Raw genomic sequence first — 23,840 nt, forward strand, 5'->3', positions numbered from 1 at the left:
TGGCTCCTACCCAACTAATAAAAATAGGAAACCAATCCAGCAAGCAATCCAAATTATCGGGACTATGCAAAAGTTACATACTCCTGGTAATCTATTTTGGCTAGATGTAGCCAATTGAGTTTACGAGATAAGATACCAAAACCACTGAAGGCCCACTGCACCAATAATGCTGTACTGTAGTGGTAGTTCTAATTCAGCTAGAAGTAGCTGATTGAGACTGCCATGCTTATTTCAGCCACTCTAGCCATACGGATGTGTAGTATGTGTATATTACACAACAACATCCTGAAATGGCAGGCCATGGTCTGAATCAGTGGCTGTGGCTTAATCATGATGTAAACAAGGTTTGAAGTATAGGTTGCACATAGCAACACCCTAAGCCACAACTGAGCTTCAGCCAGCAATTAACTCAGACATGGTTTTAATCTGGCATGATATGTGCTCATACCATAACATTGATTGTGGCAACCACTGTGTTCCCTGCTGCTATGTACATGTAGTGGTATACTAGTTTGGCCAGGTGTGGCCAAATGAGAATGCTATGAAAATTAGTATGCGTAAACTTAATAACTCCAATTGTGATTGCTCTTTTGATACAAATCTTTGCATGTAGTGTACACTTGTGGAGAGCTACATACTGCAGAAAATTTAAGCCTGAGATGGAACTAATTATGCAGTTATGCAAAATAGATAATTTCTTGCTAATTAGGTATCCGCAAGACATTTTTATGGTCAACACACTATGCTTTTTTTTTCTTTTTTTTTTTTTTTTCTTTTTTTTTTTTACTTTTTGACAAAATGCTATCTTTAGTTATTTTCTGCAAAGTTTCATTAATGTAACTTGCATTTATGCAATTTGAGAACACATCTTTGCTCCTGCACATATTGAGGGATATGCAAATGTGAAGTGGAACATGTACTACCTAATTAAATATTAGTAAATTTCACAAGTCCAAAACAAAGCGAAAAATTCATGTCTAGTTTTTTGATTTGACATAATTTAACCCAATACAGTTATGCCTCACAACATTGGATGTTTTTGGTTAATTATTGGCTTCAATTCTACAGTAAGGAGAGTAAACCATCATCCCACTCCTTTTTTAGTGGGTAGCTAAAAAGCTGGTTATTTTTGCGGGTCATACACCACAGTGTAAAATGCATACCCCTTGTCATAAAAAGACCTACATACTCCTCCTCCATTAACTCTTCAATGTCTTTTGCATTGCTCACCAGACAACCTTGCCCATGTAGGTAACTAAGTCTGCTCCATTTGGAGACAAACAAAGGTGTCTTATCCTCTTATTCACAATGTTGTCACCTGGAAAAGGGCATTTCCTTTTCGTACCCCTGTTTAGTTTTGCAAGGAGTTTTTCCTTTAGTTCTGCCCGTTTTTGATCTTTTGAAGTTGAAGTTCCAACTGATGTGCCACTTATTTCACTGTTAACAGGATTTTCCAACTGGTTCAAAATTTCTTTGAGATTGAGCGTCAGCTCTGTTGAAGACAGAGGCTTACCCCCCGAAGATACCACGATTTACACATTTGAAATACTTAATTTGTGATAGCATTGCCGCACTAGTTCCACGTTCATCTCTACATTTCTCAGTTAATTTGTCAACATCCTCTGTAGTTTTGCAAATAAAACCACAATTTTTTGAGTGCATTGTCTGTACATGAAACTGTTTGGGCGACCAGAGAAATTGCTTTTGCCTCTTTTGCTTTAAGTGGCTCTTCAACCTCCTTTTCTTTTTTCTGTTTTATGAACTTTGTCTTTGTTTGATATAGTTTTACTACATTCTTTCTACTCTTAATCGCTTCCTGAATGAGAGTGTCCCTATCTTTAAGAGAGCGTTCGTCCAAGAAATCAACAGTTTTGTTCATTGTCCATAACAAAACGCCTTGCATGGAGAGTGACGATATGTTCGGACTCTTCCGCTTCAAATAATCTAAGCCAGCAATTACTCGCTCGGCTGCTACATTGTCTTTTCGACATGTCTTTGTTTCGCTGATTATTTGTACGTCAGGACCGTGAAACTTTCCATCTGGTAGATGGTCCTCCAACTGCCTAACAATACAAACTAACAGGTTGTGAAGAATGATGATTATTGCCTGTTTGGTGTTAAAGGCAATTTCATCATCCACATATTGATATAATGACTTGTGCACATCATTCTTGAAGGGTACAAAATCTTCAATCATAACGGACATTCTTGAAGCACCGTGGGTTCTGGACTACCTGGTGACAAGTGGGCAGTGGTTTCAGTCTCTCTTGGACCCATCCGTATTGGAACAGAGCATGACCGTCATCCGTTCCTTACTCTGTTTGCCTTCATGACACAGTTTATATACCTTTTGTTTATATCGTCTTGTCTGGGGTGTGAGGCAGTAAAACAGACCAGTGCTGTCAGGGTTGTAAATATCTTTCTCTAGTAGCAACTGTTGATGCCGGGAAGGGTTTCTTTCAACTAGTTTGTAAGGGATGTCGAGTCAACACTTGCACTTCCTTGCAGATCAGCTTGTGGAGAATGCCATAGTGCTTTTTAAATCAGAAAAAAAAGCCAACCCTAGCTTGCATGGAAGTTCTCGTGTCCCAACATCTCGGCCAGCTGCTCTGCTTTTTCGCGAAGGAGAGGTCCATTCACAGGAAGATTTTTGGAGCGCATATCTTGAAACCAATGCAGGAATGCCTCCTCAACACCTTTAAGCAAAGCATTGCAGCATCTTTTTCTGAATATTTTTAATGTCAATCAAATTCTTTTCTGCAGCTGGAATAGTTTCAAGAAAATGCGGGCATGGCCGTCGATTCGGCTAAGCATCTTACACAAAATATTTGCAGTTCTATACCCGGATTCTCCACCACTAAAATAAAGGGAAGACGGAAATAAAACTCATGTTGGGAAACTTTTTTAAAGTTTTAGTTTCAACGCATTTTAACAAGGAAAGGATTCTTAATTCAGTAAATCAATGAACATATTAAATAAATACATACATGAATGTGGTGTGACCAACGCCCTGGAGTCACTGCACCAGTTCAATGGGCACAGGGTGTTCTATAATGGGGCTAAACAATGAGGTCATAGTGGGTTTCCCAACCTATGGATGTTGTGTTGGCGTACGAGGGGGCAAGTTGACGAGTCCTGCACTAGAAGAAGGGACACGATGGATGCTCAGCTTGGGTGCAAGATTCAGACTGTTGGCCTCATGGCCCCTATTTGACCCAGTGACCCAAGTTTGACCTCGTTAGCCAAACTTTTTAAATGACCGCCTGACCTTTTACCCTAAGTTAACCTATGCTGATGAATGGTGGTTCTTCTCAAGTTCATCTGTCTTCTGTTGTCTTTACACAAAATTGTTTTAGCAACCGGCAAAACAAAATCAATCAATAATTAAAAAAACAAAACAAAAAAACCCAAGTTTAAAGGCTGGAATTGCTAGAGAATAAAAAAAATGTACTTGTACTTAGTGGTTTAAAAAAGCACGCTTAAAAAGATTCCTTTCAAGGCCAGCCTTGAATTTTCAACATGGGCATTGACGCACTGTTGGAATTTCATGAACAGAACACATTCATGAGCACTACCCTGAAGCTGGTGCAGTCTTGCAAGAGATTCACAGCTGTTTATATGCTGCCAAGAGTGTTGACAGCTTTGTGGATTCCCAATCCTGGTTATCAACACAAAATATACACACATAACTATTATAGCAGCCGTAAGTAATGTCTTTGGTGGACATTTTCCTAGGTTCACTAATTTCACACATTCAGCGTTCCTTCCATTTGTACACAAGCTTCTCTAGAAACTCCCCAGTAAGAAACTCAAGTAAGAAGCTCGTATACCAGAATCTTAATCTGAATCCAAATCTCCCAAATGCCTTTTCATGTAAGTGGTATGCTATTTTGGCTAGATGTAGCCAACTGAGTGTGCCATAACTATTCCATAGACACCAAATCCACCTGTAGGCACCTGTACATGTACATTTGTACCAGTCATTGAGAATAAAGTGGCTATTCTAATTTGGCTCCTACCCAACTGAGAATGCCATTCTGGGTTTTTCAAAATGACTTAATATTTTGTCTACATGTTGACAGATTTAAGCACCCTTATTCCTTATTTGTCATTAAATCATGTAACCTTGGCTTTGTATAGAGGTTACCAATCCAGCAAGGATTCCAAGATATATGGAATGAACAGGAATGTTGTACAATTCAAAAGGGACACATCCCCGTAAGCTAGTTTGGCTAGATGTAGCCAATGGAGTTTACCAACCATATGTTAAATACCAAATCCCACTTAAGACATGCAAGACCCACTGTCACAAATAGTGCTGTACTGTAGTGGTAGTTCTAATTCAGCTAGATGTAGCTGATTGAGACTGCCATGCTTATTTCAGCCACTAGTCATAAGGATGTGTAGTTTATATACACAACAACATCCTGAAATGGCATACCATGGTCTGAATCAGTGGCTGTGGCTTAATCATCATGTTAACAAGGGTTGAAGTATAGGTTGCACATAGCAACACCCTAAGCCACAACTTAGCCACAGCCATCAATTCAGACATTATTGAATTGTGGCCCGTGCACCTCGCAAAACAAATTTATGGACGCCCCAGCAGTGTGTTCCCACTTCTGCAATGTAGTGGTATACTAGTTTCGCCAGGTGTGGCCGAGTGAGCATGGTGAGAATGCCAAAAATACATGCAGAGAAATTGCTTGCTAGATAATTTGGATGTTAGACTAGTGAATTAAGTATCTCTTAATTACATACTAGTTTGGCTAGATGTAGCTAAATGAGTGTGTCTTTAAAGAACAGGACACCAATGTCTGTTAATTTGCAGAACATTTAACATTTATAAAGGTAGGGGGCCTACCATCATCACTAGACCAGATGAAATTGGGTTAGAAACAACAAACACTATGTGGTATACTAGTTTGGCCAGGTGTGGCTGAATGAGAATGCCAAAACACATGCAAAGACTTGTTTGCTGAATAAGATGGGTGCTAGAAGTATCTATAAATGACATGCTACATGTAGTTTGGCTAGATGTTGCTGAATGAGTGTGACAGTAAAGATAAGGACCCTTATCTTCATTAGTTCATTAGTATGCAGAACATTTAGATTTCAGGAGGTACAGGTATTTTCAATTATCACTGTTTCAGATGAAACTGGGTTAGAAACAAGAAATACTACCAAAGTGAACTCATGTGAACTCATTTTTTTCCCATAAAATTGAGAATTTGGTTGGAAAGTCTAATTCCATGCATGTTCATTGAATGATAACTACATAACAGTAAAAACATTACATACATTGTAACTCTTCCTGTGTACCACTCCACTTCGCCTGTAGTCTCAAATTGGTGACGGATTTTCTTGCCAACAAGAAGGGGTGCCTCCTCGTCGTTGTCTGCCTTGACTGCTTGTCCAATGGTGAAAGAATGTCGGACAAGTTGTTTTAAGTTATCCGCCATCTCCTCGAAGCTTAAGGGACGGCGACCACCGGTGTCCGTTTTCTTGGAGAACATAAAAACATCTTTAAGACATACATCCAAACACTTCTGCTTAAGGACATTTTTTTCCTAAATTTCAGCTGGGCTTTTAAGGCCTTCACTTTGTCAGCAGTCTTCGATAAAGCGATAAGGGAGTGATCAACCTGATGCTTGCTTTGCCAAAGACCCCAATGGATGATGTCAGATGTCTGCTGCTCTTTCCTTTGAAGTCGTCGAACGCTTGCTTCTTCAGATTGTCGCATTTTTTCAGCAACAGCAGCTCGACGAGCTTCCTGGATGGCAAGATGGCGGCCTTTGAAAGCTTTCAGGACCTTTCTGACAGATTTTCGACACTCAGAAAACAGCTGCCCCCTTTCTGCCTGTGATTTAGTCTGGAGCCAAGAAGATGTTTTATTGTGACTGAACATGATGTAAGCTTCACTTGTTATTGTAGATATGTTGGGTTTTTCCCTCATTAAACGGTCAAGGTGGCCAAAGATGCTCTCCGAAAATTTATTATGCTTGGGCAATCCTTTTGTTTTTTCCCTGACATCAACCGTTTCTTCAAACCATTTCCCACCCTCCAAGTGGTCACTGAAAATTATTTGAAGTAGACGAGCCATGGCAGGTAGCATCAGGCCAAGGATGACCTCCACTTTATCGTCGTGATTCCATGGCTCACACAGCTTCTGAAAGATGACATCCTTATGTAGACGGGAAGCACCAAAAGAAAGTTGAAGGTCTCCACAAATGAACTCCTGCACATGGTCACTGGCCATGAACAAAAAATCGATCAACTGCTGATATCTTGTACCAATATCCATTAGGTGTATACCATTGTCTTCAATAGTAGACCAGAGAGGCATCGTAATAAGATGGGACACTAACCCCAAGGCTTTGCATCCAGCAAGGTATTCAGGAGTTTGCAAGTCATGGTGGACAGACTTCAGCAACTTGTTTGAAGCGTTGACCTCGAGAAAATCTAATAAACCATCTGCTAAAAAGAAAGTACTGGCGGCGTTCTGAAATAGTATGTTAAAACGATTGCCTCTAAGTGGCTCTATAGGCAACCTATTAAACCCTTTAGATTTCAAGGTTTGTCTCAGGCCAAACAAAATAAATGTTGTGTTTACGGTAACGGCCCTAAAAAATTCCAGGTAGGTAGGTAGGAAAATAATTTTATTTTGTAATTTTATTTTTATTTTTAAGTTCTTGAATTTTGAGTTATTTGTTAATATTTTAAACCCGTTGCCATGAATTATACTAACCTTGTTCGACTCATCAAGTTATAAACCCTCATGTTGGAAAGTGGTAAAATATAAAAGTTTATAAGTTGTTTTAGAAAAAACATAACATAGGTCAAGTTGCAAGCGCTTTAGAAGTTACAAGGAAACTTTTTATCTTACCATTAAATCAGGGCCATGTTTTAAATGCTAAAATCAGTTTTACCAACTTTCAATTTGAGGTGTGGTTATTTTGTTCACATTTTTCATTCCATTGTTGTACACTTACGTGCACTTTACCCAGACTGACGAACCTCCGGGTTGCTGGGTGAAAATGATGTCACTCAGTAGGCTCAGTGGTGCAAGGTGTACCATAACATTAACAACAGAACCGAAACTCACAACTCACATTTTCCCCAAAATAATATAGCAAAATGAATAAACACTTTTGAGGGTCAAACTTATTATTTTGAATGTCAGCCTGATCTGATCTGAATGTGTGTTGCGAGTCTCTGGGTAGTTTAAATATACTTCAAAACAACTCAAAAGCTTCCCGATGGCCAGTTCAACTAGTGTCTGATGGGTAATCATACTCCGAAGAAACAAATCACTAATAAAACAACAATGAAAATTGGAATTGAAAACTTGAACTGTATGTTTTATTTCAACGGCAGAATCACTTGTCTACCATAACAAGTTAACTGCAGGCGTCTCTCTTTGTTTTTATCCACTTTCAGAAACTGATTAGAATATGTCTTCAGTTATTACAAGTCAAATGTTTTTTTGTCATAAACGGCGAACCTTTTTCTTCTTGTCCAATTATTTCAGAGGACAATCAATTTCAAATTTTCTGTGGCCCAAAACATGTGGCTCATATTGCTAGATTTAAGCATGGTCACATTTTAATACTTGCAAAGTAACTAGCAAAAAAAAAAAGGTTTCACGCAATGTGGCATGATTCTTTGAAAACTGATACAAAAGCTTACAGGCCTAGCATTTCCTGGGTCCGTAAGGACGACGGCGCTGAAACTAATTAGAATATGTCTTCAATTATTACAAGTCTGACAGTGATAAAAGTTTGGCCCATGGTGATCTTCGAAAATATTGAGAAATGTCTTGCTGACATCGATGTTTACTAGCTTCAACTTGGCTGGCTGATGGAGGCACTTTTCTGTTTTCAAGCTAAACAATTTGTTCATGTTACCGCACGAAGAACTGCCTGACGTCGACGCCATGTTTTGATGCAGTTTTCATTCGCAGTCTGTCCGTAGTGTAAAACGTGTTGTAAACGTACGCGGCCGGTCACCCACGTGCTGTACACCACTGACAGCTACACCATGTTTTGTTGTGGTGTCCAATATGCGGCCGGCTGCCAGGGGCCCAATTTCGTTTCATGCTGTACCACTGACAGCTAGCTGTACTGTACTGTTGTACCGTGTTTTGTTGTGGTGTCCAATATGCGGCCGGCTGCCAGGGGCCCAATTTCGTTTCGTGCTGTACCACTGACAGCTAGCTGTACTGTACTGTTGTACCGTGTTTTGTTGTGGTGTCCAATATGCGGCCGGCTGCCAGGGGCCCAATTTCGTTTCGTGAGACAATGGATCGCCCCGAAGTACGCTGTGAACACAGCGGGTGCGTCGGGCCGGGCATCGGGTGGCGCGTGCACCTTTCACAGAAAAAATTGTGGCAGTACAGTAAGCTAGGCTAGGCGTGGGCCGGGTGCACAAGTTTTGATATCGCCATGATTTTTGCAAAAATGCATTATTACACTGGTAAGTCGTAATAAACAGTTTTAAAGTGAGGCAACATGTTAAAATTCTCATTTTAAATTTTACCAACTCACAAAATATTTAGAAAATTGTTTTGAGGTCGGCAATTCGGCCGCAAAAAATTCAGGTCGGTCGGGTTACCGTAAACACAACATTTATTTTGTTGGGCCTCATGAAAGAAAGAAATGTATCATGGCAACCTGACTTCTCGTCACCTCCCTGAGCCACAGCTTTACTTGTTGTACGAACTAATCTGGTGGTTGCAGCCTCTGACCAACTTCGAAACGACTTGTCAAAGATTGGTGGCTCATCTGCAAAATAAAACCTTTTCAGACTCCAGTAAAGATGAAGAACAGACTTCAGCTAAATGTACAAGAGCATGAAGACCACAAAAGAAATTGCAAAGCTTACTCTTGTTCGGTTAGTAATCCATAGTTGTCAACCATCTGTGGCAAAACTTCCTTCCTGTAATCTTCTAACAGCTCATTGAATTTTATTTGAGTTGCTGCTCTATCTGACATTGTGGAAGTTATATTGAGAAGGATTCTTTTCGAAGTTTCACTAGAAGAGGTCAGAGATAATTCTTCTATGTCGTCTAAAATAAGCTTGAAGGTGGAGAGAACATGTTGCCCAGACTTAGAAATGATATCCCTTAACCCAAGAACATAAAGCTTGCCTTCTGAGTCACTTAAATGAAACCCTTGAAATTTCCGTCCAAATTTGGAAGTCTCATCACTGAGAAGGCCCAGATTTTTCTTTCCAGGAATCTCTTCCGCAAGTTGTTTCTGGGCTACGACCAATCTCATTATATCCCATTCATTAATTGATGACTTGCTTGGCACATCGGTTGTTTTCCCGGCTAATCTTAACACAGACCCAATAACAGAAGGAAGTTGACCAGTTGAAACATTATGAGTGAGCAGCTCAAAAACACACTCTTTCATCTCAGCCGAGTACTCTCCTGCATCATTCTTGGATATTATCTTGTCACCTTCAACCATGTCTCTGAGGCACTCATTTTGTGAAATCATGTTGTCTAGTGCACCCTGTTTTGCCTGAAGTTGCTGTCTTGTGTCTTTAAGAAGTCTGGCCTTGTCTTCTGCTTGGAGTGAAAGTAGTTTGATTTGATTTTGCTGTTTCATAATTTTTCTCTGGAGATAGCAAATCTGTGAAGCTTTTCGTTTGGCTTCAGAATTCTTGCGGCAAGTGGTTTGCTTCAAGATGTTGGTACTTGGATGTCCGTTTGTTTTGCTGTTTGTCTTACATTTCTTTGGTTGATGTTTTGGTGTGTCAGTGGGTGTATTTGTAGATGTGGCTGGGATGGCTTGTAACTGGCTTTGTATTTTTTTCTTAGGTAATACAAATTCTTGATCCAAAAACAATTGGAATTTAAGTAGGCCAGTGGCACGTGATTTGCTTTTACGTAGCTGCCTGTAATCTTTCAGAAACTTTGTTACTTTGTATTTATAAGCATCTTCAGTCGGCTGTTGTGTGGGGTCCTGACACTCGGTCATTTGTGTAGAAATTAAAAAAGAAATGCATCCTTCAAAACCTTCCGCTTCATATTTCTTGATAACAGCCTCGTTCTTCATGTTGAAGTGTCACCAAATTTACTATTTGTACAAGTATGGAAATGAACTTGAAAAGTAAGGTCAATCAGTATATAAAGAACAATGACTTGTTGCCTGATTCAATGCGAATCAATCAATTATCAACTCTGCAAAGGTGCAGTCTCCTTAAAGAGAAAGAAAAGTACAGCGTCTTTGCGACTATGGCAAGGTACAAAAGAAGAAAGAGCGGTAATTCTTGACGACTCTCAAAATTGATCAATATGTCACTTGTTACACTTTTAAGTGGCAATTGGAAACAGCATAAGTAATTGCTACTATTTTTATTTGAACAAGGCGGCGTATGGAAATGAACTTGAAAAGTAAGGTCAATCAGTATATAAAGAACAATGACTTGTTGCCTGATTCAATGCGAATCAATCAATTATCAACTCTGCAAAGGTGCAGTCTCCTTAAAGAGAAAGAAAAGTACAGCGTCTTTGCCACTATGGCAAGGTACAAAAGAAGAAAGAGCGGTAATTCTTGACGACTCTCAAAATTGATCAATATGTCACTTGTTACACTTTTTAGTGGCTATTGGAAACAGCATAAGTAACAGCATAAGTAATTGCTACTAATTTTCAACCTCTTCTTCCAGCTCTGACATGTAGGAAAGAGCAGTCAAACTTGATTGAAGATACTTACTATCGAAGGTGTTATACAACACACATCTCTTATTAGGAAGAATCCATCTCATTTCATGGAAGACACAGTCCAAAAGATAAACGGCATCCCTACTAGTCTGCATCTGTCTTTCAATGACTTCGATCAGTTGACAAATGAAAGGCCAATCCTCAGGCAGCCGGGAGGACACAGTTTCTATCAAAAGTGAGACAAGAGCCTCAGCTTCCACTTAATGAAAGACAGGACTGACTTGCAGTCTTCTTAAGAGAAAGAAAAGTACAATATCTGTGCCACTAGGGCAAGGTAAAACAGAAGAAAGAGCAAAATTAATGACTCTCCTAACTGGTTTGTAATGTGGCTTACCAAATGCATTCAGTAGTAGTGGACAGTATACTGCCGTCAGTAGGAAGCCCTGTGAAATATAAAAACAAGAAGGAAAGAAACGTTATTTACATGCTTAAAACTCTTCGTAGAATTAGTACCTACTTCAAGAAGGATTGGCTTTTAATAATAATAAAATCGTCAGTATCCACAAGTACTCAATACATCTTTAGCTTTCGGGAGAGGCTAGCTCATTTTGAGTTGTAGAAGAGTTTGTGGAAAAACATTTGAGGGCCTACCCTCACTTCAAAAAAAGTCAATAGTAAGATGACCATCCTATCCGCTTGTACCTTTATTGCATCACTACGTTAAAATAATTGGGTTCAAAACAAATAGAACAACAATATTGAACAATAATGTAAAAAAAGGTACAACAATTAATAAACAAATCAAACACATTTAATAGCCATCATCATCCCAACAGAAACTAAAATAGGTACGGTTCAACTTTTTGGACAAGCAAATAATTCCCTCCCAAATTACAAATACAATTCACGAAAATGTTCACAATAGTAAACACAAGTACATATGTTACTTCAAAAACAAAAAGTAATTAACACATTAAATAGGCCAAATTGAACTTGAAGAAATTGGTATGTACTGTACTGTTTGTTATGAATGCCACTATTTTGCACTTGGATTTGGAAAAGTACTCCCACAGACAGTTGCACATGGTGCGAAAAAAGTAATTATTAAAGAGTCAGGCTAGATAGCACTAACATTAATACATAACCAAAACAAAGAAAAACAAAACAAGAAAGGCTGATTCTGTCCCTATACTACCACTAGGCTTTTGTTTGTACTAAATGATGAAATGATAATTTTTTAATATACTGTGTACACACACACACGCCTATTGTGTAGCCACAGCATGCTACTAAAAGTACTAATGCATATTGTATTGGTAACAGCTGACTGAACAACACATAAAACAGTAGTTTTGTTTAAGACGCAACAATGAATGGTTAAGTACTTTTCAAACTATTACGTAATCGCTAACAAGCAGTTCAAAATGGAAAACTCAACGCGGTAATATGGGGTCTCGACCCGTCCCCAAAAGATGGGCATGCGCTAAAATGCGCCATCGCCTACAAACAAAATTATGGTATCATGTTGTAGCGGAGAGTCTGACACGTATGATGTTACCCCTATTATACTCTCTTTGGCTTTAGATTTCGAGCTAGTAATGAAATGAAATTAACATGACACAAATCTGAGACAATTTGTTTACAAATTTCAAAGTTTTAGGCAAATTTTCTTACCTTTATAAAGCCTTAAAGTTGACAACTTTCTCACAGTAGTAGCGCTTACTTCTCAGCAACATGTGTGAGAAATGTCAATCTCGTGTCACCCACCTCTCACGAGATAATAAAGCAAAAACGAGAACACATAGTCACGTGAGAATTAAAAATGGATGCGCCCGTGTCGACGGTGGTGGTCTGATACGTGAAAGTTTATCGGAAGTTTCGTCGTCTTAAGTGCACGTAAGTTTAATTACACAACAATAAATGACAACAACTCATGATACCGGACAACATGAGGTATTTTGGAGCAACTGAATCGACAAATATGTAGCACTTTCTCGTCGATGAAGTTTGCCCTATTTTACACATGACGGATACAAATACCTAAAAGGGGCGGATCGGTGGACTCGCTACCACTGGACTTCCAAGTACAACACATTTGTGGATCCGACTTTGACCGAAATGACCGACTTTGTAACCGAAATGACATATTTAAAAGCTCTACCAGAACAAATATTGTTTTCTTATTTCTTGTTCAATTTTCATGAATTTTGTACCATTGGAAAGCTGAGAAAAGGCTCAATAACATTAAAACAGTAATAATGTTGATTAATCATATTTTAATTACCTGGTGAGGTGGATGAATTTGAATGAATAAATAAATTAATAAGTTGGTAATATCGTCATGTTAATGCAAGAAAGTTGTAACTGACATTTTCGGTGATACATATATTGACCTCAAAGATTAATAAAGTCTATTAAACCATGTGTTTCCAGTGTACTATATATAAGGCTTAAGGTTAAAGGTCACCAACCTTTTTAATACATATTTGCAATGGCTGCCTTGTGTGACTTTTGACCATTGCCGTCTAATCGTGACGAGATACAATTTACACTATGCAGTTTAAATTAGCATTAACTTTTGAAGAATTGTCACAAATTACAATCCCATTCACAAAAGAAAGAATTATTTTGAAATGAAATACTGCAATATAATCAAAATCACACAAGGCAGCCTTTTTCAAATATGTCAGTATGTGATGCAGCCGTTGGCCGACGATAAAACTTTGCTTTTTGGAGAACAAGGAATGTCAAAACATCTGGATACAGCGTATGAAATTTCACTCAGCTAAAACTAGGTCTCTGAAATTACCGAGTCTTAGCAAAAAACAAGATCTTCTGTTATGAGGTCTGCAGCAAGGGACCATTTGGATACTTCGTAATCTGTGGCATCATTGTACGATCCATCATCGACCCAATAGGCTATAGTGTAACGTGGACCGCTCTTTTGGGTTTTTAGTTTTTCAATCCGACCAGACCAAGTAGAGTGGGTATTGGACACACTGTCATACCAAATGTGACATATGTCTCGACCAATGATAGAACCGGTTAAAACTTCCTTTAACACAGAAGCTGTTTCATCTGGAAGGTCAGGGAACTCTGTACCAATCTTACTAATGTCAACAGTTCGCAATTTTTTCTCCAAGTGTTTTTGCGCAAGTTGAGTCTTCTTCTGCCTTTTCATTTGTGCTCTTCTGGATAGCTCTTTCTTCACTTCAGCTTGTTTCTGCTTATGAATGTTCCTCTTATGCCTTCCCCTTTTGATTGCCCAGTTTATCACATGCTCCCTCTTGTCTTTATACATATTGTCCAAGTAGGCTACTACTTTATTCTTCTTGGCTCGCATCCTGGCCACTAGAAAATCCAGATTTGCATTCTTGGCGCGTTCTTTCCCTGCACTAAACATGCCCATGACCTCTTCTGCATCTATGTTGTGGGCTCTGGCTGAAAGTGTTTCTTGTTGAAGTTGTTGTGTAATGTCCATATCAAAATATTTCTTGTATTGTCTTTCCAAGACAACGATGACAGCATTCAAACATACACGCATCATATCTGTGAAGGACTCCGAGTTCGCAGGCTGCATCAGCAAACTTACGACGTTCGGATCTTTAAAATCTAACTCCCTGTCAATAAAATCAGAGCTGCACTTCAACAGACCAAGTGGGTCCTCTGTAGCCTTCTTCAAAGTTTTGAGGACAGAGCGCACTATGTTGACTCCTTCAATGTGGTTAATAACTTCATCGTTGACCCCGGTGTAGAAGGTCTGCATCCATGGACCGCTCAGAAGTTTTCCAAGGAGACCTAAGCAGTGAATTTGATCTTTGGCTGTTTCACTTCCAAAATCTGTACGTATGCTACTCTGTAGCCCACCGCAGGACACACTACCATCTGTGAAGAATTGAAGAATCAAATCGTCGTATTGCTGCAATTTTCCGCAGATGTGGAATAACACATGCAATCTATTTCCTCGGTAGCGTGGGATGAGACCTTTAGGTAGGTGATTGTCTGTTAGGAAAACCACAAAGCCTTTTCGGTCTCCTTTGCCATCTTTATACCTAAATTTGTTCACCTGAACAACAATGTTTCCGACCACACAATCGTTTCCATACAGTTGCCCTTTTGCTGTTTCAAGTGACTTGAGGGCCGATCGGCATGCCGTTGAAATTGTGTCAAGTGGGTGTAAATGGCAGTTTAATTCATGGACATCGACTTTTCAAAAAGGGAGAAAAGTGACTAAAATTACAAAGAAGACAAGATCACCTGTTTTATTTTTTTCTGAAGTTGTTTATTTATAATAAATGCATAACTTCCAATTGTAAAAGAATTTCATCATTCCTAACTTTCTTCTTCACCGGGAAAGTTAGCGGCGCATTGACTAATGTATGGGGCGAGCCAGTACTCCAAAGCATCTTGGAGACTGCCAATGTTTGCATCTGGTGGACAGCTAGAGAAAGTAACGACGTAAAAGAATTAAACATTTTTTTATTGAAATTCACCGAATAAGAGCTTGTTGAACTTTTTTTAATATTTGCCTTTTAGTTTTAATGCAAGTATTGTTTTTAGTAGTATCATTGGTTATTAATTGTATTTAATTTTGAATTTCCTTTCTTTATCATGTTTATAGATATCAATGATAAAGGGATAACTTACCCTAAGTGGATATCTCCATTGCGGACCGTTGTCTCCTTTCTTGGGCGTGACTCATTTGTGCATGTTGAAGTTTGGTAGTTGCCTTGGAACACTGACATGAACTTAACAAACATGTCATACTCAGTTCCAAAGGCATTCCTTGTTTGTGTTTTGGGCACTTGCAATTCCATCCGGCACACTTTGTGCAACCATTCAATTTTTGCCAAAGTCCACTCTCCACGTGATCCATACCTGCCTATTGCTAGAAGGTGCGAACACACTTTGTCTCTGCTCATAATTAGAACTTCAGCCAGACGTGGATACTGATTGACAATTCTTGAAACAAGAATATGAAATTTTCAATGGTTCAAGTGTTGTCGAGGTACACTCGTTTTCCTTTGAACATTTCGTTTCCCCCCCAACGAGGACAATCTTCCCAAGCGCATGATGTTTGCTTTTTTGGCGCATTCGGGGTACTTGATGCAAAGAAAACTTTCTTGTTCTGCAAAACTGTTGCTGTACAGCATCATGTTTTTTTTTTTTAATCTCTCGATTTCTTCCATACTTCTTGCGGGTTCAGGTTGTCTTCTGCAATCCTTTTTTTCACCAACTTTTTTCCTTGCACTTTCCCCCTTTTTTTCTCAGGCTTTGGAGGTGGTAGTTTGTCTTTAGGAGTGCTGAAGTATTTTCCTTCTCTTTTTCTCTTTCCGGTGTTTTCCTGTTGATCTGATTTTGTTATTTCTTGCCTGCTTCAGTTGAGTTTCTCCAAGCCTTCCGCAAACATTGGTAAACGCCTTCCTTATGAACTGGCCAGCAGTGAGGCGCAAGCGACGACCAGGGCAGAAATCTTTCTTGACTATTAGGAACCAGTTCTCAATAAGTGCCTTTGTTGCTCGATTGATGGCAGGTGCTTGGTTGCAGGACTTATTATTACCTTGGGTGTAGCTTCCCAAACCTCCAAACAAAAGTGCACTCCACCGAGGGTAAATATGCAGAAACTGGTCCAGCAATAGCGTTATCAGTCCTGGGGTGTGGTATGCGTTGCTGTTTTATCAGTCCTGGGGTGTGGTATGCGTTGCTGCATGAAGATGCAATATCTCCCCCCTCGTCATTTTCTTCATTGTTGACAGCAGCCTGCCTCTCGGCCACACGTGTGAACAACTTACGCCAAGGTGAACTCTCTTTGATTGTTTCAAGACGTACGTTTGTGAAGTCTTCCCTTTCTTGGAATTCGATCTGATCTTCTTTCTCCTCTGCTTCCTGCACTTCGTTTATCTCAACATAAGGCATTAAATAACAAACCTTTAAAAATTTGAACTCAATTTGAATTAGTTCTTCTTGCAGACTGCTATTTTTGTATTATTTGTTCGCTTGCTTAACATCGGATTGGCTGCTATAAACTGCTGGCATGACTTCTTTCTTGATGTACTATGAAATCTCTCACGTCTTTCCATATTGCCTCTGACTCTGCAGACGTCCATGTCACTTTTTACCTGCAATACAATTATTTTAAATAAGAGAAAGAAATACAGCCATACAGCTGATCTGTGAACATTTATGTCTGTTGATCTCACCCAATCTGTGATTTAAGAAATGGTTTGTTGCTAGAAAATGCTTTGTAGCTTGCAAAATTAAGGAAAGTAGTAGCCAAAATAGAGTCTGATATTTGTATTGACTACAATTGAGTTTTCTATTTTGTGGCCGAATCTCCTGTCTGTCAAAGAACTACAAATTTCTACAGAGAAGTTTTGCCCCGTTTGTTACTTATTATTAACCTTACCGTAGTACAGTGTATGTGCTGGACCATTGCCTGGCAACTCACATGGTTATCCTCCAACTCCTCTTGGCTGAGAATTTCTTCTACAAAAAAAAGTTAAAAAAAAATGTTTTGCGGTTGTTTGTGTCATTCTAATACATCATGTGAATATATGGATATGAAAGTTCATGAATTCAATGTTCATGAAGAAATCATCAAAAATTCATGAAAAGTTCATCAACCAATTGTCTCATTTGTTGTTCAAGAACATTCATGAACTGTTCATGAACATCATGAAGAACTTTGATGGCCAGTTCATGAACTGATGTCAATGAACAACCATGAACTGTTTATGAATATTCATGAACAATTCATGATCATCTCGCCTGGGAAGGCTTCTGTGTTCCTGTGGTTGGTGGCCAGAAAGAAGAGGGATGTTACTTTATCATTCAACCTTTCCATAGCTTTGTTGGCTGATATTGTTTATTTGTCCATGAAGTTTGATCGATTCGGAAACATGTTCATGAATGTGTGCATATAGGGTGTAACATCTTTAGCTTGGAAAGTTTGAGCATACTTTGAAACCCAAACTCTAGCATGAGTTTCAACTGCTTCCGATTTCATGGTGGTCATTATATCACAGAATTCTTTCCGTAGACACTTAATGTAGGTGTTTTGGAATGGCAAAAAATAAGATTGTCAAGATTGATGTGTTTTGTATCTTGATGTGCTCAGGACCAGTAAAATCTTGATACTAAATTTGAGCAGATTCCTTACTGGTGAAAATGAACATGGTATTAAAAGGTCTCTTACAAACTATTAAAATGCAGCTATGTTTTTACACTTGGGGACAGGTCTACATTTTTTGAATTTTTCCCAACATTGTCTCTGTGTCTCAGGATCTGAATGAGCTAGAGGACTAACTGGTCTGAAATCCTCAAAAAAAAGGTGAAGTGGATCAACAATAACTTTGTGCACTGCAGGGATGAATGGGAGAATGGGTGGTGCGACACAGCTTAAGTTTTTTGTTTTTGGTAGTGCACTAAGCCGGGTAATTTATTCTACAGTGCGTGCGCCTAACTCAACATCAAGCATTGAGCAAATTTTAAATTTAAGTGGAAACCCCTGTAGGTGACTTTAAGAGATCCGTTGGGTAAAAATTCCTGGCAAGAGCTCCTCTCTGTCATCCAGTACATGTAGGTAAAAGTGTCACTCGTTACGAACACAAAATCTAACTGCTTATTAAAAATTATCCACGACCAGCCTTCACCTAGCAATTGGTTGAAATCTTCAGGCGAAGATAAAGCAGTATGGGATATTTACCCTTTTTTACCGAGACAGTCAAGTTCCTCAAACAAGTTCCTTGGAATCAGCACTTGAATATGAACAACAGTGTCTACCTTTCGCTGACCATGAAGATGATCTTTAATTGAAGTTTTTAAGTTGGGTGAAGAGCAGATCTTTTAACGCAGGTGAACAAATTACAAAACACTCTGGTATTACTATAACATCTTCAGCATTTCGCCACTGGCTGCGGTGTCCCACTCTTTATCGGTGTAGTGTAGTCTCACTAAAAGCTGTTCTCCAACAAGCTTTGAATCAACAATTTCGAAGGAGTAAAGTTTAGTTGTAGACCAGGTCTTCTTGCTTACTCTCTCTGTTGATATTGATGGTCCGTTGTTGAGCAGCTGGTAGTTATGTTGGTTCTTTGGTCTTCTCAACATGCTCAAGGAGGTTTCTCCACCACGCAAATGAACGCAAGTTTTTCATATGTTCTGGGCATCACAGAGATGTTTATAATAACAATAATTACAAATTTATAATGTGCACAAAAGAGACACCCAAGGCGCACAAAAAAGAAAGTCACTTTAACATTTAACAGAAAACTCTGAGACTCTCACAGATTTCCTGACAGCTAGGTTGAAATCAAGAAACACTACTAGTTTTAACAAACTTGACCCGTAGTGTTCGATTGTCGGGGGCTACAGGGATGAAGCGTGTAACTCAATGCAAGCCATTTTTGAGTTTCATTAGTAATTTGGTATGACCGTGTGGATGGTGACCATGCATGAAAACGTACTGTTAAGCTTGTATTTCCGACACTTAGCAAAAATGTCGGAGTATCCGTCTAAAAACAGCCAAAATGGGTTGGTATTTTCTCTCAGAAGTTAAGTTTAATGTCCTAAGACATATATTAGGTTGTGAAGTAATCGAGTTGTAGAGGCCGTGCTAGATACATGTAGGAGAAAATCTAGTCAGCCGATGGAGCCCATCTTAGACACATCCTCGCATGTCCGTCGCTTCAGCATGATAGGTGGTACCATTCACTTTGAGTACATCTATATTGAAGTTCACACGAGATCATATACCTCGTTTTCTAGTCTTCTTGTGACACAAACATTATCTGTAGGATCTTGCAGCCTTACACTCTGAAGAACACCACCAGTCTTGCTTAGGAACTTTAGAAAGATTTACACAGTGGTGCCATCCACACTCGTCCCTACAACCATATCATCCCAAGTGTTTTCTGTACACTTGCAGCAGTTATCTTAAACTGCATCATCAATATCTGAGATGATGCGAGGTCCCGCAATCTCATCTTTGTCTAGATGACTAAAAATAGCATCATCTTCTAGTGGAAAGGCAGGCCAAATGAAATCAATGATTTTTCAAGCCAAATCATTCAACCACTTAGATTGTTCCATTTAATCATGTTCAGGAAAAGTTTCAGGAAGTTTATCTTGGTTGTTCAAACTTTGCTTCACTGCCAACAGTGTGCAATAAACATGGCTGTGAATTCGAGAAAATCTTTTAAGGTGATTAAAATTATCCATGAGCTTTAACTGATTGTGACCAAGGGAAGGTCCTGCTCTGTTAATTTGTTAGCAGCAGTGGCCATGCTCTCAAGCTTTGCCAAGTAGCAAGTTGTATTATGAAAATCTGGGAGCTTAGGGCCCACTCTAATTGCTGATATTGATGACTTGGCTGCTGCAGTCATGAACCTTTACGAGCAGCAGTCATCAATAGTCATTTGACTAGCTTCATCGTCACTTCTTGCATTCAACTGCGAAGTACTTTCAATGAGTGATGTGTCTTGTTTTGAGATAAGGTTATCTGAAATTAAAGAAATCTTTATTTAGTCAAAGCATTTTGGCAACAATAGTTCGACATCAAAACACTTTCATCGAAAGCTCATTATTAATAATCCATCCATGGTGACGCAGTGAGGTCCATGTGCAATGTAGGCGACATTGCGGCTGTTTCCAACAAAGTTAATACCTTAACTGAGGCTGAATGTGAGGAAGACAAATGAATGCGTTACCACCCCCCCCCCCCCCCCCAAATAAGGGCAAGCGTGTCAATCATTTGTTGGACATGCCCCAAGTATAGTGCGAATACATTCTTTTAATGATGCCGTCCGTTGGTTGGATGGGCGATTTGGAGATGCCGGCCGTTGTATCTCTGCTGGGCGAGTTGTGCCGGTCGTTGGGTCTCTGCTGAGTGAGTTGGAGATGCCGGCCGATGTGTCTCTGCTGGGCGAGTTGGAGATGCCGGCCGTTGTGTCTCTGCTGGGCGAGTTGTGCCTCTGCTGGGCGAGTTGTGCCGGCCGTTGGGTCTCTGCTGAGTGAGTTGGAGATGCCGGCCGATGTGTCTCTGCTGGGCGAGTTGGAGATGCCGGCCGTTGTGTCTCTGCTGGGCGAGTTGGGAAAAGGTGAAAAGATCCGAAACCATCCATGTTTCTGTTGGCCTGATAGGTCACCGGAAGTGAACGGACATTCTTAAGCATCGTTGGTTCTGGAATTTCCCAATGACAAGTGGCTTCAGCTCTCCACTCATCCGTGTTGGACCAGAGCATGACTGTCAGCCGTTCCTTACTCTGTTTGCCACCATGACACTGTTCCGCTTTAAACTACAGGGTCTTGTCTGGAGTGAGGCGGTAAAACAGACCAGTCTCGTCGGCGTTGAAAATATCCTTGGCTTCGTAGCCGCGGAGGATACCGGGAAAGGGTTTCTTTCAACCGGGTTGTGAGGGATGTCAGGTCAAATTTCGCCATTTGGTAGCCTTCCCAAACTTTGAATAGTGACCTGAGAAGGTGGGACACCTTGATTGGGGTTTGATTCTACAAAGTTTCTTATCAACCATACTTAAACGCCCTAGGTTAATTTAATTTAATTCTTGGTTACAGGAGCTTGATCAGAAACAGTTATTACAAAATGAACGCACAAAACCCAGAAAAACAGTAAAAACAGTGTGCAATGGTACACAGCCCCATGATATATCAAACCTGTGGTAGAAACAAAGATACTATTACAGGGCCTTTAACACCACAAATGCATTCCTTTCAGTCCAGGCCTGAGCCGCATGCTTTGTCATATTTTCACGAGATCTATTTTCTGGAAGGTCATTTGTAAGCAGGTATACACGGGCCCTCCCATTTACTCGTGGACTACGGTTTCTCAAGGGTGGAGGCAAAAGTTGCAACCATACTCTCCATTAAATTGTTTGAAAGTTTGCAAAGAAGCTCTAGCAGTTGAATCAACTGAGGAAATAGGGGCACATATATTGGAACAGAAAAAAATGATTTTAATACCTGAATGTCAAGCCTTCTGTACTTAGCTTCTGTGATTTCTTGTACAAAAAGGATAAAACAGTGTATCTGTTTTACTTTTGTTTTTTTGCCCAAACCAAAGGGCAGCAAGGATAAAAAAAAATTATTGTTGTTTTTCCGGAATTTAATTTGTTATACATTGACCAGGAGTGAACGAAAACTTTGAACTGTTAAACAACGGAACTCCATCATAGTTCCACATGAGAGACGTATTAAATTGTTCATCGAATGCCCCATCTGTATTGAGCCACTTAAAGGCAAGACCATTTGATATTTTGCCAATAGTGGCTCTGTCAACAGGTTTCTGTAACTGTAACGCTAATCCATAATTATCAAGTAAATTCTTCAGTTGATCATCAACTGGCATGTACAGGAAACCAAAACATTGACAATCCCATCAATTGTTTGATTATTTCCTTTGTGTATTTTGTACAATATGGTTTTAACTTATCTTCATTTGCCCTTCATCTGGCATCTTCAAACTCCTGTGCTCTGCACGCCAGTGGTCCCGATTTGCCACAGGAGAAACATACTCCGGGCTTTCTCGCTATACGATGTTCGCTACTCCTCCTCGGGTTGCTGTTGATGGGTTAGGTTGCCTCGGTGGGCTGTAGGGGCACTGTCTTTTGGTACATGTAAGTTTTTTGCTTTGCTTCATCTCTCTCTGTGCTCATATTCTGCGACAATTTTTCAGCTGAGCTCTGAATTGTCCGCCATTCAATCATGTACCTTCTATCTTTTCTTGGGCACTCGTGGTTGCTCAGCAGACCTGGATGTCGTCTTTTAAAAAAGCGTCAGCTTCCTTTAGGTTTTGTTGCAGATTTGCATTGGCCTTGAATTGTTTATTGCCCTTCTTTTAACTTGTCTTTGTTGATTTGCTAAATGTTTGCGACTTGAACCTCGCTCAGCATTCGTTGACTTTCATTAATTTGTTGTATATGAAGCAACTGAGGTAATGCAAGTACACCCTTTGCATCAACTCCCGAGCCACAGTAACAGACCACAGGTCCTTGATCTGTATGTCTGCTATACCAGGATCAGCAACCCTCCATGCAGTCTGTCGAATCTTCTCTTTATACAGGCTGCAGTGCAGATGGAACACAGTGAATAACTGAAGGAGATTGCTATGAAACGCCAAATGTTTCTTCACTCAAAAGTGGCCCTTTTGTAGGACTTTGTTGAGGAGGAAAGGTTGACGTGACCCAATCAAACTTTGTATTTGTTAATCCAGATGTCGTTGGTTCGAATCCCACTCTAGTCAATTCCTTGTTCGACCCCCAAAATCATTTCTAAATTTACCCAGTCAGTTTCCCTTGTGGTTTATATTTTTAGAAATTTTGCGACATTTTCCCCTTAAAGTTATCTCTTCTTTATATATAACTTCATGATTTTTATTCATAACACGACACAGAACAGGGATATTTATTTCCCAATGCTGCGGACAAAAAGATTACCCAGTTTCCCATTACCATATCCATACACATGTTAAATTTTGAAAGTTTTGATTTCGTCCTGAAATGATACATGTTCATCTACATGTATGCAACCATGATTTACTTACTATTTTAGAACATGAAAGCATTGTGATAGCCTTAAAAGTCTGTTCATAAATACCTCAGACAGTTTCGCTATTCCTATTGGTGGAGAACACGTCATGTGGGTGTGTATAAACCTTTGTTTATGACCAGTGAAAAGTGTTCAAACATGGTCGTGACACGTGAGCTTGCACCTGTGCTTATAAGACAGTTTCTTCATTCCTATTTGTCGGACAGTTGTGCCACATCACGCGATACGCGCGACGCACACAGCATTCCCTAATAAGGAGTTGTTTACCCGAGGGTGGTGAAGGGCCTTACCATTTCATAGCTGGAGGGGTGTTGTGTTGAAAGAAATCATTGAGCAATTATAATTTTTGCATTTTGTTTACTTTTTAACCAATAGTGTTGGTGTTTTTTGACCGAAAATGTATTTATGAATGGGAATCAAAGTGTGTTGAATCGGTTTTCAACTAGTGGTTTGAACCCGCCGAGGCCTGGTTCTTGACCTCGACTTCGTCTTGGTAAAATTATCGGGAACCAGGCTACCACCACACATTGATTCCCTTATTAATGGCAACACCGTATGCAAGTAGGTTAAGCCCTTGAACTGAAAGTGCCAAATATCATGCCTGTCTATG

General features: G+C 39.7%; 1 protein-coding gene and 1 pseudogene across 1 annotated transcript in view; one reads left to right on the forward strand and one right to left on the reverse strand.

Annotated features, from left to right (window-relative positions):
• LOC139933923 (uncharacterized) overlaps positions 1-23,840 on the forward strand; it is a 53,446-nt gene that overhangs the window by 23,719 nt on the left and 5,887 nt on the right. The gene's annotated exons all lie outside the window — the stretch shown is intronic.
• Positions 1,063-9,986, reverse strand: LOC139952604 (uncharacterized; annotated as a pseudogene).

Source organism: Asterias amurensis, chromosome 2, assembly GCF_032118995.1.
Source record: "Asterias amurensis chromosome 2, ASM3211899v1".
In the NCBI taxonomy this organism is placed as follows: domain Eukaryota; kingdom Metazoa; phylum Echinodermata; class Asteroidea; order Forcipulatida; family Asteriidae; genus Asterias; species Asterias amurensis.